The 15,161-nt window shown below is 56.8% G+C and overlaps 1 protein-coding gene across 5 annotated transcripts in view; it reads right to left on the reverse strand.

Annotated features, from left to right (window-relative positions):
• PTPRF (protein tyrosine phosphatase, receptor type F) overlaps positions 1 to 14,532 on the reverse strand; it is a 102,014-nt gene extending 87,482 nt beyond the window's left edge. For 2 of the 5 annotated variants that reach the window (XM_027838101.1, XM_027838099.1), the window contains exons 1-2: positions 12,954 to 13,616; positions 10,623 to 10,700 (exon numbers count right to left, since the gene is read on the reverse strand). The gene's annotated coding sequence lies outside the window, so the exon portion shown is untranslated. Of the gene's footprint in view, positions 1 to 10,622; positions 10,701 to 12,953; positions 13,617 to 14,469 lie in introns of those variants that run through there. The other 3 variants (XM_027838103.1, XM_027838102.1, XM_027838100.1) reach the window with 2 other exon arrangements.
• Positions 14,533 to 15,161: the final 629 nt, after the last annotated feature.

Genomic DNA, 15,161 nt, shown 5'->3' on the forward strand with positions numbered 1-15,161 from the left:
TGTGTGTGTGTGTGTGTGTGTGTGTGTGTGTGTGTGTGTGTGTGTGTCTCCCTTGATAGGAACAAAGAAGTCAGGAAGAAAGAAAAGGCTTTGGGGGAAAAGAAGGAGTTCAGTTGTGACCTGGCTGAGTTCAGGATGCCTACAGGACACCCACAGATCCTTCGCATAAAGACGATGAACCCATGGGCGCTGAGGAGATCCTGAACCCAGGACAAAGATTCTTAACCTTGCCTGCATTCTGAACCACCCTGGCAGGTGGTCTGCTGAAGCCTGTGGAGCCCTTCTCAGAATCACATTGTTAAACAACTGAAGGAAATGCTGAATTTCAGTTAGAGATCAGGGAAAATAAAGACGTAATATTTTTAAAAAATCAACAGTGTCAAAGGCTTCAGAGAAATAAAAAAAAACATTAGGATTAAGAAAAGGCCATTCGATCTGGCAATTTAAGATATCATTGATACAAAAGATAATATAGATAGTTTTGATTACTTGAAGTTGAAAAACTTTTCCACAAACAAAATTAACATATCTAGGGAAGCCCTTGGTTAGGGAAAAAATCTTTTTATCAAATATCTCTCATCAGGGCCTGATATCCAAAATACATAGAACCCAAAGTCATTCCTCAATAGACAGTGGCCAAAGGATAGATACAAATGATTCTCTAAAGAATCACAAACTATTCACAAGCACACAAAAGAATGCTCCAAATCACTCATGATCAGAGAAATACAAATCAAACAACTGTGCAGTTTTACCTCAAACCCTGCAAATTGGCAAAAATGACAAAAGATGGGTATAGTCAGTGTTGGAGGGGTTGTGAAAAGACAGGTACACTAATACATTGTTGGTGGAGCTGGGAATTAGTTCAGCTGTCCTGGAAAACAATTTGGAATCGTGCAAAGCAACTGCCTAAGAAGTCTATACCCTTTGAATCTAAGATTCCACTTCTGTGCATAGACTCTGTAGTGGTCACTGACAAAAAGAAAGGTTCCATGAACCCTAAAGTACTCAGCACTTTTCTTGTAATAGCAAAGAACTGGAAAACAAACAGATGCCCACAGACTGGGGAATGGCAGAACACGCCAAGGTACTTGAGTGAAATGGAATCTCACTGTACTGTCTGAACAAGGAACTTGATGAATACAAGAAGAATGCGAAGACTCACTTGAACCGGTGCAGAGGGAAGGAAGCAGAACCCAGAAAGCAATCTGCAAAGGGCTCTCACGATGGAAATGGAAAGCCACCGAAATGTGGCGAAAAGATAAAGACCAAGCCCGGCCCCAAAGGAGTGGGATATGGGGGAAACTCAAAACCAAATGATATCATTAACAATCTACTTTTTTTTTTTAACTTTTTTAAGCTAGGCAATGGGGTTAAGTGACTTGCCCAGGGTCACACAGCCACACAGCTAGTGTTATGTGTGAGGCTGGATTTGAACTCGGGTCCTCCTGAATCTAAGGCTATGCTCTATTCACTGCACCACCTAGCTGCCCCAACAATCTACTTTTTAAGAAGTGAGATCATCGGCAAGGTTGGAGAAGACAGTCTCAGTCGAGTCACGAGGCTAGAAGTCAGATGGCAAGGAGGGGAGATATCCAGACGGTCCTGAGGAGGGGACAGACACGGGCTTCCCTGCAGCCAGGAGAGAAGCAGCCAGCAGACAGGCAGAGACTGAAGATAAGAGGGGGAGAGGGATGACTGAGGCGGAGATGGCAATCTGCCAAAGAAGATAGGAAGGGATGCCATCAAGGGTGAAATACCAAGGCCTGCCGCCTCTTCATCGAAGACAGGGCAGTGTGGGGAGAAGAGGGAGTGCGGGATGATGTCATGGGGCTGAGGGGGAGGAGGGAGTCATGAGAAGAGGATCTGGTTCAATTCAACTCACCATTCATCAGGCACCTACGACTGTCAAGCAAGAGGCAGTATGGCCTAGAGGCTAGAAAGATGGCCTCAGGGTCAGGAAGCCCGGGCCCCTGACCTGTCCTGGCTGTGCACTCCTCAGTGCCTGGAGTGACTCTCTGAGACCATCACTTACTGAAGCATCTACGAGGATTGCGGAGGGGCTTGGCAGACCGCCCCCCCCCGGGTGATCAGGACAGAGCTGGAGCACTGGAAGGACCCAGATGGGCCCCTGCTTCCACTTTGATGCAGGCTCTCCCTCTCAAGCTCACTGCCATGGCCTCCGGCCTTCCTGTCCCTCCTCCCCACAGCCCAAAGCAATCTTCAAGTCTGCTGTGACTGCCCCTCCTGCAGGTCCCAGGGACCCCCAAAGCCCTCCCAGCCTGGCCCCTTCCACATGGCCCTTCATTTCCTATCCTCCACTGCTGAAGTGCTCACCTGCCTCATTTTCCAGCTCCTTGGCCACCTACTTTGCTGACCCCCCAAATTATCAGATTTGACCGCTCCTCAAACTTGAAGTGACCTAGTTTCTTTCCACTTCCCCCCTCCCCACCCCGTAGACTGCCAGCCCTCAGAGGGAAAGCAATAGTTCCTTTTCTGTACTGGCACCCTCCACACCCAGCCACACAGTAGGACTTTCAAAAATGCTCACTGAGCTGAAGCTTTGTCTTTGGCCCAGTAAGCAAGCTGGTGTGGCTTCTTCCAGCCTTCTCAACATCACAAGACAGGGCACAGAGAGGGTAGATGGGGGGCAGGGGTAACCCAGGGCTAAGGTCTGGGATGGCCTGAGTGCCCCAAGAAAGGATGCTAACGGGTCTACAAGCTGAGGACTATGGAATAGGATGAAGGTGGGGAACAGGTTTAGGAAAGAGTGGGATGGAAGGACAAGAGGCTACGGTCAGACTTCTGGACCCGGGTGGTGACCTCATGTCTGTGACTGCCCCGGGGGTGTCTGAGGAGCAGGGGGTAGAGCAGAGAAAGCTGATGACCTGCAAAGTCACAGTGCGGAAGATGACAGCACAGACTGAGAGCTGGAAGGAACCATGGAGGGTGTTTATTTGCAAACAGGCTCAGAGGGGAAGTGACTCTCCTAGAGTCACACAGACAGCCACTGTCCAACACCAGGTCTATCAGATCACAGATCTAAGGACCATGAAGGCCATTGGGTTCTCCTTTTACAGACCCAGCAAGGGGAACAGACTTGCCTGTCATCTTACAGCTATCAGAGGCAGGACTTGAACCCAGGAGCTTTGCCCTCTGCCCCAGGCGAGCTACAGCGGTGGGTGGGAAGGAAGGGAGAAGGTGCTGGGTGCCAGGAGTGTTGTCCCCACCCCTCCAAGGAGCCCCTCTCAGCCTTTGCCAGGGAGACGATGCCACACTCCTGCCCCCGTCCTGTCCTTGCCCCCAGCCTTGGAGGCTCTGGAGGAAGGGACCCAGGAGCTGCTGGCCTCCTCCCTTACGGGGACTGGCAGGGGCCAGAGCTAAGGGCCCAGGAGCCTCGGACGTGCCTCATGTCCTTTCATTACCAGAATTATGGAGCTGGAGCCCAGCGCGGACTCACGATGACGGACGTGCCCTTTCTCTCCTCTGGTATTTTAATGAAGTCCTTTCTCCTGCTGGAGCAGGAAGCTGGGGGGGGGGGGGCACGCAGAGAAGACGTGCAGGGCTCACTGCTCACGCGGGGAAAAAAACCAGCAAATTTTCTGCTCTCAGCAAAGCCACTGTGTCATTATCCCAAGAACACGGAGCTGTCAGGCCCTGGACAAGACTGGGGGAGGCAGCTTCACTGGCAGGAAGTGGGGGAAGGGGGGAATCCTATCCTAAGCTTGGCTCTTCTCCCTCATTAAATTAGCAGTAACCCTCCCCCGCCAATAACTCAACCTCCAGTTCACTGCAGGAACGCTGGAACTCTTGACCTCTGAAAGCCCCAAACTACAATGGCTAGACCCCCTAGGGCCACCCCCCAAAACAAACTCAAGTCCAGGGGTGGCTCAGGGCCAAAGCCTCCTAGGAGCCCAGAGCAGCTGGCCTAGCCTGTGGAAATCAATCTAACAAATGGCTGTGGGGCCTCTGCTAACGCCGTTCTGACAGGGAGGTCACTACCTGCCAAGGCAGCTTTTTTTTTTTTTAATTTCTTTTTCTTTTTTTTTTTTGTTTTTTATTTTATTTTTAGACAGCTCTTTTCTAACTAAGAAGCTGACCTCGGCTGACCTCCCTTTTACACCACCTGCCCTGTTCTGTTCTCTGGAGCCAAGCCCAGCAGCTTGGCCTGGCTGGACCCACGAGTAGGCGGTGGGCTGCCAGCCCCCATCTCAGCTGACCCTCTATGTGCTGCCTGCTTGTGCCCCGTGGGGGGAACCCAAGTGAGACCTTTCTTCTTGCCACACCCCAGTTCAGTTCAACTCCCTTCTTAAAAAACTCTTCAGCAGTTAGTGAGTGCCAGGCTCTGTGCACAAGGCCACAAAGGCAAGAACAGAAGAGCCCTGGCCTCAAGGAGCTTCCACTCCACAGCGACACATGTGGTGCTGAGCGGAGTCCTGACCAACACGAGGGGGTCTGGGAGGGCAGAAGGGAAGAGACGGCACCCCGGAGCGCTCCTCGGATCTACCCTCCTGCCCCGACCTCCACTCACCTTCCATCTGGCACACCTGGATGGCCTGCAAGCGTGGCCAGAGCAGAGCTTAACGTCCCTCTGGATCCTCCCGGGTCCTGAGGGCAGCAGCCTCACGAGGCCCCTCCCCAGGTCCATTTCACCTCTGCCCATCCCTCCAACGTGCCCCCACCCCCTGCAGACCCTCATCACCACACCGCAGTAGCTGTTGACGGGGGTGGGGGTCTGCCTGCCTCAGTCTCTCCCACCCCGCTCAGCCACCAGTGATCTTCCTAAAGCTCAGGTCCGACCACGTCATCCCTCTCCTCAATAAACTCCAGGGTCTCCCTGTCGCCTCCCGGATCAAACATAAAATTCCCTGGCCTTCAAAGTCCTTCCTGAGCTGGCCCCTGCTCCCCATGGAGCACCATGGCCTCCTCCATCCAGTGACTCGGCCTCTCGACCCCAGGCATTCCCTCTGGCTGTGCCCCTGCCCAGAATGCTCTCCCTCCTCTGCTCTGCCTGGTGGGACCTCTGGCTTCCTTTCAGTCCCTACTAGGAACCCACCTTCTCTCAGAAGCCTCTTACTTCCAATGCCTTTTCTCTATCCATTTCCCCCCATTTTTCCCCGTGTAGAGCTTGTCTGTCTGTCCGTACTTGTTTGCTTGTTTTTTCCCCGTTAGATTGTAAGCTCATTGAGGGCAGGGACTGTCTTTGGCCTCATTTGGTATCCCCATAGCTTAGCACAGGGCCTGGCACATAGTAGGTGCTTAATAAATGCTTACTATTCGAAGGGAATGTCACGTACAAGGAGCAGCAAGTCAGCCACTGGGGGTGTGGGGCACAAAGTATGTGAGCAAGAACTAGGAAATCGGTCTGGGAAGGGCTTTCACTGCACAAAATCAGAGTCTGCGTCGGCAGTAAGAGGTAGCCAGTGAAGCTCCTGTAGCACAGGAGTGACACAGTGAGGTGGGTGTTGGTGGAAGCAGGGTCTCGGATGAGGAGTCAAGGTGAGAGGTAAGGGACCTGGGCTTGGGCGCGGGCAAATCAGCAGGACTTAGCAGGCCTGCATGTGGAGGGGTGAGGGAGGAAGGAGGCCAGGGAGGACACAAAGATTTGGAACCAGGAGGAGTGAGAGGGTGGCGGAGCCCTCCAAATGACAGGGAAGTTGAGATACGAGGGGACTGGGGAAAGGGATGACGAGGTCAACTTTGGACATGTTAAGATTCAGATGTTTATGAAACGTCCAATTCCAGATATCCAAAAGGCAGCTATGATTTGGGACTGGAGGTCAAGAGAGAGGTTAGGGCCGGATAAACAGATCAGAGAATCAACTGTTTGGAGATGACAGTTAAACCCCTGGGAGCCGGTGAGGTCATCGAGTAGGGGAGGGACCCAGATCATGGCCCTGGAGACACCCACGAAACCCTCCTTTCCATTTCCCTTCAGTCCCTCCTCCCACATCTGTCTCAGCACCACAGCCCGCTCCTCCCGATGGGGCCAGCCCACCCCACGGCCCCCAGGCGCTGGCTCCCTCTTCTCTCCCCTGCTCAGGCGCTTCCCTTCTCATCTGCGTCCCCCCCACTCTCCCTAGAACATGAGCTATTCCCGCGACCCCCTGCACTCTACTTTCCTCGGGCTCCCACCCACCAGCCCTTCCTTTCTCCTCCTCCTCCCCTCACTGACATCTTCAAGGAGCAACTGGATGGGGCTGGAATTCCTGATCAGCTAAGATCCAGTCTTGGACTTCACATCCTCCAGCATCATCAGGGCAGCCTTTGGCACTGGTGAGTGTGGCCCTCACCCTACTCCTCACTCTCCCACCGCCAGACCCAGACTTCCAGACCCTAAACCACAGGCTTGTGATCCCTTTCCAGCCACCCTGCCCCAAAGCAGCCCTATGCCACATTGCATATCTCCTACTCATTTGATTTTTTCAGGTCTGACGGGAAGCTCCCTGCAGGCAAGTCCCTGAGCACAGCCCAGGCCTACTGCCCTGCCCCCTACATGCACACTGCCTAGGGGCTGCACTCAATCCCCCACCACTCACTCCTTTATTCAGGGTCAGGGTTCTGATCTGGGGGCAGCAGAACTCAGCAGAATGGTACGTTTCTAATCTGCCACATGGACAAGGCTAAAAGAGCACCAGTGTGAGCCTGGATCTGGGCTTGAGGGAGCCTGGGGCTCAGAAGCCGACCCCAGGTTGCCCAGCCAGGGTGTACGGGGATAGGGAGAAGCATCTACTTCCTCAGCTGTTTCCATCAGCCGGGGCTCTATCTGAGGCAGCCCCAGTCAAAGCCAAGAACCCATCCCCCCATCCCCCCAGATATGCAGAAGCAATCTTTTCTTTTGATCTGAGCCCAAATCCCCAAGCAGGACCCTAGGAATTCAAGCTATATCTCTGGACCCAGAAAAAAACAACAACTGGCTAATGGGATATCCCACTGGACCTCTGTCGGGGACCTCAGAAAGATCAGGGCTGATGAGGACAAGAGAGGCCCCATAGGCCTGGAGAAGAGCAAAAGCTGACCTGAATCTGAAAATAAGACGTCAGTGTTCTCAACTCTGATTCCTGGGAAAATTCCAGAACAGAGCATAAAGGGCTGGCCAATGACTGTCTAGAAAAGGAAGCGGTGACCACAGAGAATCTGCCAGGCTTCATCCAACAGGTCATGCTGGACCAGCCTCATTTCCCTCTATGACCGAGGATCCCTGGGTCAGGAGGGGAGGGAAGGCTGGGGGTACTGTCTGTCTCGATTTCAGTGACCCACGAAGTCAGCCACAACAGCAAAATCAGGTGGATCGGGACCAAGTCGAACGGCCCCTCTCTAAAGAACGGCCCGTGAACTGAACGACGTCAGCTTGGGGAGAGGTCTGTGGCGGAGGACCCCAAGGACCTGGGTGGGGCCTCTACTGTTTCACACTCTTCTCAGTGACTTGGATAATGGTGTCGACGGCAGGCTCACCAATTCACAGCCAGCACAAAGCTGGGGAGCTGATATAGTGCCAGCTGGAATGCTGGACTGGATCGAAGGAGATAGAACTTAATAAGGTCAAGTGTAAAGTCTAAGGCCTGAGTTCAAGGAATCAATGCACAACTATGGGGAATGGGGGAGAGGTCTAGCTAAGCAACGGTGCGCCTGAAAACTCTCTGGGGTCTGAGAGGACCACAAGCTCAGGGAGTCATCAGTGGGATGGGGCGGTCAAGCAAGCAGACAGGAATCTGGGTGGTTCAGCTGGCTTCCAGGAGAGGGGAGCGTGCCTCTGTCCTCTGCCCCGGACAGGCCTCACCTGCAGGGCAGTGCTCAGGCCTGGGAACCACCATTTAGGCAGGGCCTTGGTGAGCTGGACAGCACTCAGAGGGGGAGGCCTGGCCTGGCATGACATCCAAGTATCAGCTGAAGGAGCTGGGCTCCTTTAGCTGGGAGCAGAGAAGGCTCAGGAAGGCTCAACAGCTGCCTTCAAGTGAACGCAGGGGAGGAGGGATTAGCTTTGTTCTGCTCGGCCCCTCAAAGGCAGAACCAGGAGCAATGGGGGAAGTCACAAGTCCCAGAAAGGCCAATTCAACTGGATGTCAGGAAAACTCCCCTCCCTGTGACTGTCCCAGTGTGGTCTGGGCTGCCCTGGGAGGTGATGAGCTCCCTGTCCTTGGAGGTCCCCAAATAGAGGCCAGATGTCCACTGGTTGAGGAGATTGGAGAGAGGCTTCCAGCCTGGGGCTGGCCTCAATGCTGCCATATGCCTTCTGACCTGAAAACTCTCGGACTGCTAAGATGGGCAGCCCTGGGAATCTTCTCTGCAGAGGGATGTCAGCAGAACGTGGCCAAGCTGAGGAGGGAGGAGTGTGGAGGAGGAAGAGGAGACGGCCCAGGGACAGGCCTTGCGGACACCTGGGGTAGGGCCCCATCCGATGAACCAGTGAAGGCAACTGAGAAGGAGTGGTCACTTGGGGAGGAGGGAGCCCAAGAGAGCAAGATGGAGGGACAGGGCAGGAGGGGTTGTTAGAGGCAGGAGGAGAGACAAAAGGCCACCCACTTAACTGATGATTGGGGTGTGTAATTAGAACAACCAGGCTTCTTCCTAGAGACATGGGAGACTTTGGGGGGGGGGGTGCCGAGTTGCATACACTGCCGTCAAAAACAAATGCATTTGGGGCAGCTAGGTGGTGCAATGGATAGAGCTCCAGTCTTGGAGTCAGGAGGACCTGAGTTCAAATCTGAACGCAGACGCTTGACACGTACTACCTGTGTGACCCTGGGCAAGTCACTTAACTCCAACTGCCTCACAAAAAAAAAAACCCAAAAAAACCAAAAAAACCAAAAAAACAAGGAAAACAAAAAAAAGTAAAACAACAAAAAACACAAGCTTTTAAAATAAGTCTTCAGCACTAGGGAAGGCTTGGGTTTAAGGCAGGGACAGCCCTCGGTCTATGAGCCACCCAGACAAAAGGTAGCAGTAAAACTTGAAAAAGCAAGAGACAGCTGGCAGCCCAGGGAGGAGAGATGAGAGCCAGGCTCAGCAGTCCCACGTGGAGGGCTGGAGACGTGATGAAGGGGCACAGACACGGCTTTCCTGAGCGTGGCGGCCAAAGACGGCCGGCCAGCAGCTAGGGGGACGGCAAGGTCCAGGAAGGGTTTGTCCAGCCTGGGGAGAAGACCTGGGTTGGTGGAAGGCACCAGGGAAGGAGGGACTAGGCAGAGGGGGTGACTGCGGCAGGACAGGGTCAAGAGCTCGGGGCAGAGGCTGCCTCCAGATCCTCCTCCAAGATGAGAGCAAAGGAGGGGACGATTCCAGGGGCAGGAGTTAAATGGAGAAAAAAGGGGGTGCATGGTGAAGAGCCTTCCCAGCAGGGGAGGCAGCGAGGGGCTCGGCTGAGAAGGTGATGGGTTGGTGTTGTGGAAGACCTGAGGAAAGAAGGCGGTGTCCTTTTCCGACTGGCCCCAGTGGTGGGCAGAGCCCTCATGAGACAAACAGAGACTGAAGTCAGGAAAACGACGGCGGGCCCAAAATACCCTGGGCTGCTTTGGGAGGGGGCGAGTCTGGAGGTCGTCAAGCCGAGGCTGGGGTACTGACGAAGGGATTTCTTAGGTAGGTGGGGTTTGAACTCTGCCTCTGGGGTCCCTTCCAACCCTGAGCTTCTACACATGTGCCCCTCACTAGAGGTCTCCTGCCCCTCTGCAAGAGCACCAAGTCTGCAGCGAGAGGCCTGGGTTCGAAATGCAGCTTTGCCACTCTCACCTCAGCTGTACCACACAGTGGAAAGAGCACTGGTGCTGGAGTTAGGAAGACCTGAGCTCAAATCTAGCCTCAAACACTTACTAGCTATGTGACCCTGGGCAAATCAGTGAACCTCTGTTTGCCTCAGTTTTCTCAACTGTAAAATGGAAATTATAATAACACCTTCCTCCTGGGGTTGTTGTGAGGACCAAATGATATTTGTAAAAGGCTTGGCCCAGTGCCTGGCACATGGCAGATGCCACAGAAACACTCATTCTTTTCCTCTTCCCTTCCCCACGTGACCTGTGGTAGATTATTGTCCCTCTCTAGACCTCAGTTTCCTCATCTGATACCCTCAGACCTCCCAGTCACCTGTGCCTCCTCCCTGCTCCCTCCACCATCCTGTGCCCACGACACGGCCCTGCACGTGTCCATACCCCCTTCTCTCCTGCTCAGAATTAGGCCCCAAGCCCTAGCCCCTCCTCTGTCCCTCCCTCATTTTCAGGACACCCACTATTGCTTTCCACCATTAGAACGTAAGCTCTTTGAGGGTAAGAGTTGTCTTTCTGCTTATGTTTGCTTCCCTAGCACTCAACACAAAGCCGAGCACACAGCAAGCACTTAATAAATGCTCGCTGCCTGACAACAGCCTCTTCTTTCCACTTGTACGGCCACCAAGTGGGCGCAGACCCTCATCACCTCTCCCTGGACTACGGTCCACCAGCGGCTCCTTCCACTCAGCCACGAGAGCGACTGCCCAGAGCGCACATCACTCTCCTACTCAATAAACTTCACTAGCTACCCCCTACCTGGAGAGAGCAGACACACGCCCTGCCTGGGGCCTGGGCCCCACAGCCCCCCATGCCACAGGGGCATCTGTCACCGCCAGGGCCCAGAGCCCAGCTGGCTGTACTCACCTGAGTCCTCAATCTGTCACCTCTACTGCACAGATGCCTGAGTGGCCTGGGCTGGAGCTGGGGGTCCTTGGCTCATTCCTGCAGAGACAGAAAGGGGCAGGGGAGTCAGGCCTCTGGTAATCAAGGAAGCCCGAGGTTCCCACCCCAAATTAGAGAGCTGGGGTGGCTCAGGATTGGGAGGAGGAGGACCTGGAATGTGGGGTCCCTGAATGCCAGGCCACAAAGCCCATACTCCTCCCATCCTGGGGGCGGAGGAAGATCCAAATCTGGCAGTGGCTCCCCTCGCTGGGCACCAAGAGGGACCACAGAGGAGGGAATGCTGGCCAGCCAAAAAGTGATCCAAGCTCACACTCTGCAGGGGTGTAACTGCCCATCTGGGCAGCTCTGCCCAAGGCTGAGGCATGCCCACCTCACCCCTCAGCACAGCGTCACGATGGATGACCAGAGGCAGACTGGACAAAGTGACAGCCTTGGGGGGCCACTGCCCCCACATCCCTCATAAGCTCTTTCCATGGGCAGCTGTCCTCCTCTGCTGGACGTCAGCACCTGAGCAGCCCCAGGCCCACTGCCTACAATTTACAAACAAGACTGAACAGAGGCTAGTCCTCATTGACTGAGGACAGAGCTTTCTCACAGCTCAAGGAGTACACTTCCTCCTCCTGACCTCTCCCTCAGAAAGGCCGAATTCACCTTCCCTGAAAGTCACTGCTCACGGCTCCAGCTGACCCAGGATCAAGTTTTAGACAGGCACCCAAGATCCTCCCTCCCCAACACACCCAACACTCGTCCCAGCCAGGCCAATGTCCATCCGGCATCTCTAGCACACACAGGGCTCCTTCCTGCCTCCATGACTCGACTCCCCCCCAGTTCTTCCCCATCTCACCCTCCAGAGCCCAGGTTCAGTCCCAGTCCAGGCCAGCCCTTAGTCGCCAGGCCGACACACTGGTACAGCCACCCCACCTCCTGGCTGGCTGGCCACTGGGCAGCCACACTTGCCCTCCTCAGACCCCACACAGCAGTATGTGGGCATAGCCCCCAACTGGCTTCCAGACCCTGTGCTCTGCAGCCCAATCCCTGCCCAGCGCTCAAGGAGCTTTGACTCCAATGGGGGGTCCACAAGAAAGCTGGCATAGAGGAGAGGACAGAAGCAGCTGAAGCCCAGGGGACTTCAAGGAGGAGAGGGCCTGAGCTGGGCCCCAAAGGGTGAGAAAGCTTCCCTTAAAGGTGACAGAGCTGTCACAGTCAACCCCACTGTCACTGAAAGGCTTGCTGAGCCTCCGAGGAAGCAGGACTGCCAGGGATTTTAGTCTCATTTTGCAAATGAGGCCAGTGAGACTCAGCAGGGCTGACTTGCCCAGGGTCACCCAGCAGCCAGTAAGTGTCAGAGGCGGAGTCCAATTCAGCCTCTTTCCCTAGTACCAGGCAGAAAGGAGGAGGGAGAGAGCTGGGAGGACACAGCCAGAGGCAAGGAAGTCACCAGAAATTACTTGGGAAAGGGAGGTAGGAGCCCTGGCTCAGAATGCCAAGCCTAGGGGCAGTACTAGGGAGCCATGGGAATTTCATGAGCACAGAAGAGACATGGTGGGACATCGAGAGCCAGCACGGGCTCCACTGACCCACACTATTTCCTTTTATGAGGTCACCGCACTGGAATCTCAGGAGGATGCTACGGAAAGTTGAGCAAATGGCAGAAATGAGGCTTAGAGACACAGGCAGATGATGGTACCCATGGGGGGAGGGGCTGGTCAGATGGATGGACAGCTCCAGCAGAGCCTTCCTGGGACAGTCTGGGGACCACTCCTGTTTGATACTGACTCGTATGGAGACACAGAAGGTATCCCAACTGAAACAGCAACAGGAGGGATGGGTAACCTTCTAGGATCAAAAAGTAGGATCCCCAAAGGGACCAGGAACGGAGGCAAGAAAAAAGGATTGGAGCATAGATTCTGAATTAGAAAGGACGTTGGAGCCCACCAAGGCCAGATGAGGTCACTGAGACCCAGAGAGGGGAGGTGACTTGCCCAGGGTCATACAGCTAGAAAATGCCTGAGAAAGGATTTTCAGCCAGGTCTTGGTGACTCCAGGACCTGCCCTCTGCCCACCACTCCACACAGTCCTGGGGCAGCTTCTCCTGTGGGGCTGATAGAAAGACATGGACAAGAGTAGCACCGAATGAAAATGTGTGCAACAGCTTTGGGAGATGTTGTGGCCACACCAACAAGAGTATACATCTACTAAAAATGGAAAGTCCTGTACCTGGATTAAAAAAAAAACCAAAACACAAAAAAGCAGTAAGCAGGGGATGACGCATGGCTAGGGAGAGCAGCTCACCTGAAAAAGATTTGGGGGTCTCAGTGGCCACTGTGAGCCAACAAGAAGCAGCAGCATGTATCCATTTAGTCCTGGGGGGTACGTGTGGCTGAATAAAACTGACCCTTCCCTCCACTGCAAGCCTAGGGGAGTGGGGCTGGTTCTCAGAACAGAGACAAACATTCAGAATCAACAGCTCCAGAAATACCTGTGTTCTCTGGCTACTTGAGCAATGCCCTTGGCCCCAGGCTGAGGCTGCAGGAACCTGGTTCACTAAGGACCCTGAGAAGGTGGAGAGTGTCAAGAAGGGTGAAGGGCTCTGAGACGTGAAGGCTCAGAGCCTGCAGCAGACCTTGTCTCCAGGCCTTTCAAGTAAGGTTCTCAAGTGGAACAGGGTGGACACTTGTTCTTCCTGGTCCCCAGACGGCAGAACCAAGGGCCACAGCGGGGACAGGAGGGTTGCAAAGGGAGATCTCGAAGTAGATGGGGCTGCCGCAGCTGGTAGTGAGCTCCCCACCCCTCGAGGGCTTCCTGTAAAGGCCCAGTCTGGAGGGTCTACTGCTCAGGCACAGGCCAGCTTGCCCCGAGCCTCCCTGGGAAGGCTGTGACTTCGGGCACTGTTCAGACTGACTCCTGTGATTCTGAGGCCAATGGAGCAGGAAGGAAGCTGAGCCTTCCCACAGCCCCTGGGGACGAGCCCAGCCCACCCAGCGCCAGCCCCGACGGGGAGGGCAGCCCTCCGTGAGCCCATCTCCTTACCCACCTCCGTCCAAACCAGGCTCCAGCCCCTTCCTCCTGCTAGTCAGGCCCCCGCCCCCCCACCGCTTCAGCCTCAGCGCCCACCCCCACCCCCATCCAGGGCCAAGTGCGCTCCTTTCTACGTCCTCTGCTCCCCGCGGGTCCCAGGTGCAGGCCCTCCGCTCATCGCCCTGCTCCAGTGCGGCTCTGCCCACGGTCCCAGGCCCACCCCAGCTCAAGAAGCCTCCGTGGCTGGCCGGGGGAGGGGCCGCCCCTGCCCCAGCCCCTCCTCCCTCCCCCCGCTCGCCCCAGCCCCCCACACCCCCCCGTGCCCTCCCCCCTCAGGTAGCCCAGGCCGGCGGGGCGGGGCAGGGGGCGGGGTCGGCCGGGCTGGAAAAGCCGGAGGGGCGGCATTCCTGCGCGCGGGCGCCGGGGGGAGGGGGAGCGGAGACAGACTCCTAGAGACGCCCCCCCCCCCCCGAGGGGCCGGGCGCCCCTTGCCCCCCCCCGCACGGGCCCCGAAGGGGGGGGAGCGCCTCGAGGACTTTGCCTCCCGCGGGCCCCGCCCGGGCCTTGGCCACGGCCACGGCCACAGGGCCGGCGCGGACACGCGGGGAGGCGGCGGGGGGGGGGGGGGGGGCTGGGCTGGAGCCCGGGGGCGCGCACAGGCGGCGGGGGTAGGGGGGGAGTGACCGGCCAGGGCCCCCCCTCCCCCGCTTCTCTTTCCCTCCCCTCCCCCCGTCGGCGGCCACGGCCACGGCCCCCACGGGGGGACACGGACGCGGGGGGCCGTACTCACCCGCGCTGCTGCTCCTGCTGCCGCGAGCCCCCGCGCCGCCGCTCCGCATGGCCGCCCTCCTCGGGCTCCCCGCGCCCCGGGTCCCGTACCCGTCCACCCGCCGGTCTGGCCTCCGGAGCTCCAGCCCAGCCCAGCCCAGCCCAGCCCAGCCCAGCCCAGCCCGCGAGCCGAGCTGCCGCTGCCGCCGCCGCCGCCGCCGCCGCCTCCTCCTAGCCCGCGTGCCCGGTGGCCGTGCGCGCCCCCGAGCGCCGTGCGCGCCGCCGCCCCGCGCGCGCGCCCCCTCTCGCCGGCAGAGGCCCTGGGAGCGGGGTCGGTGCGCGCGGGTTTCCAAGCATGTGCGCATTGGGCCCGGGCAGGGATCTCCCCGCGGCGTGCCGACCGGGGCCTGACCTGGGGGGGGAGGGGGCCGGGGCTGGAGCCGCCTCCGCCCGCAGTGCCCCTCAGCCCCTCTCCAGACCACCCTGGGGGGCACTGGGGGTCGGGCCGAGGGAGCCCTCACCTGTCTCCCAGCAGCCGCCCTGGCGCCAAGCCGGACTGGTCCGAGATAGCCCTCGCCCGGTTCGTCCGCGGAGCCTCTCCGGGCGAGCCCCTGGCCTCTAGAGGTCTTTCCCTCCGAGGCCAGGGGGGCCCTTCCTACCTCTCCCGCGATCGGATCCAAAGCCGGGTCTCTAGGCTCCCTCGAACCTCACCCA

This window comes from Vombatus ursinus, unplaced genomic scaffold, assembly GCF_900497805.2.
Source record: "Vombatus ursinus unplaced genomic scaffold, bare-nosed wombat genome assembly UNPS02014825.1, whole genome shotgun sequence".
NCBI classification, from domain to species: domain Eukaryota; kingdom Metazoa; phylum Chordata; class Mammalia; order Diprotodontia; family Vombatidae; genus Vombatus; species Vombatus ursinus.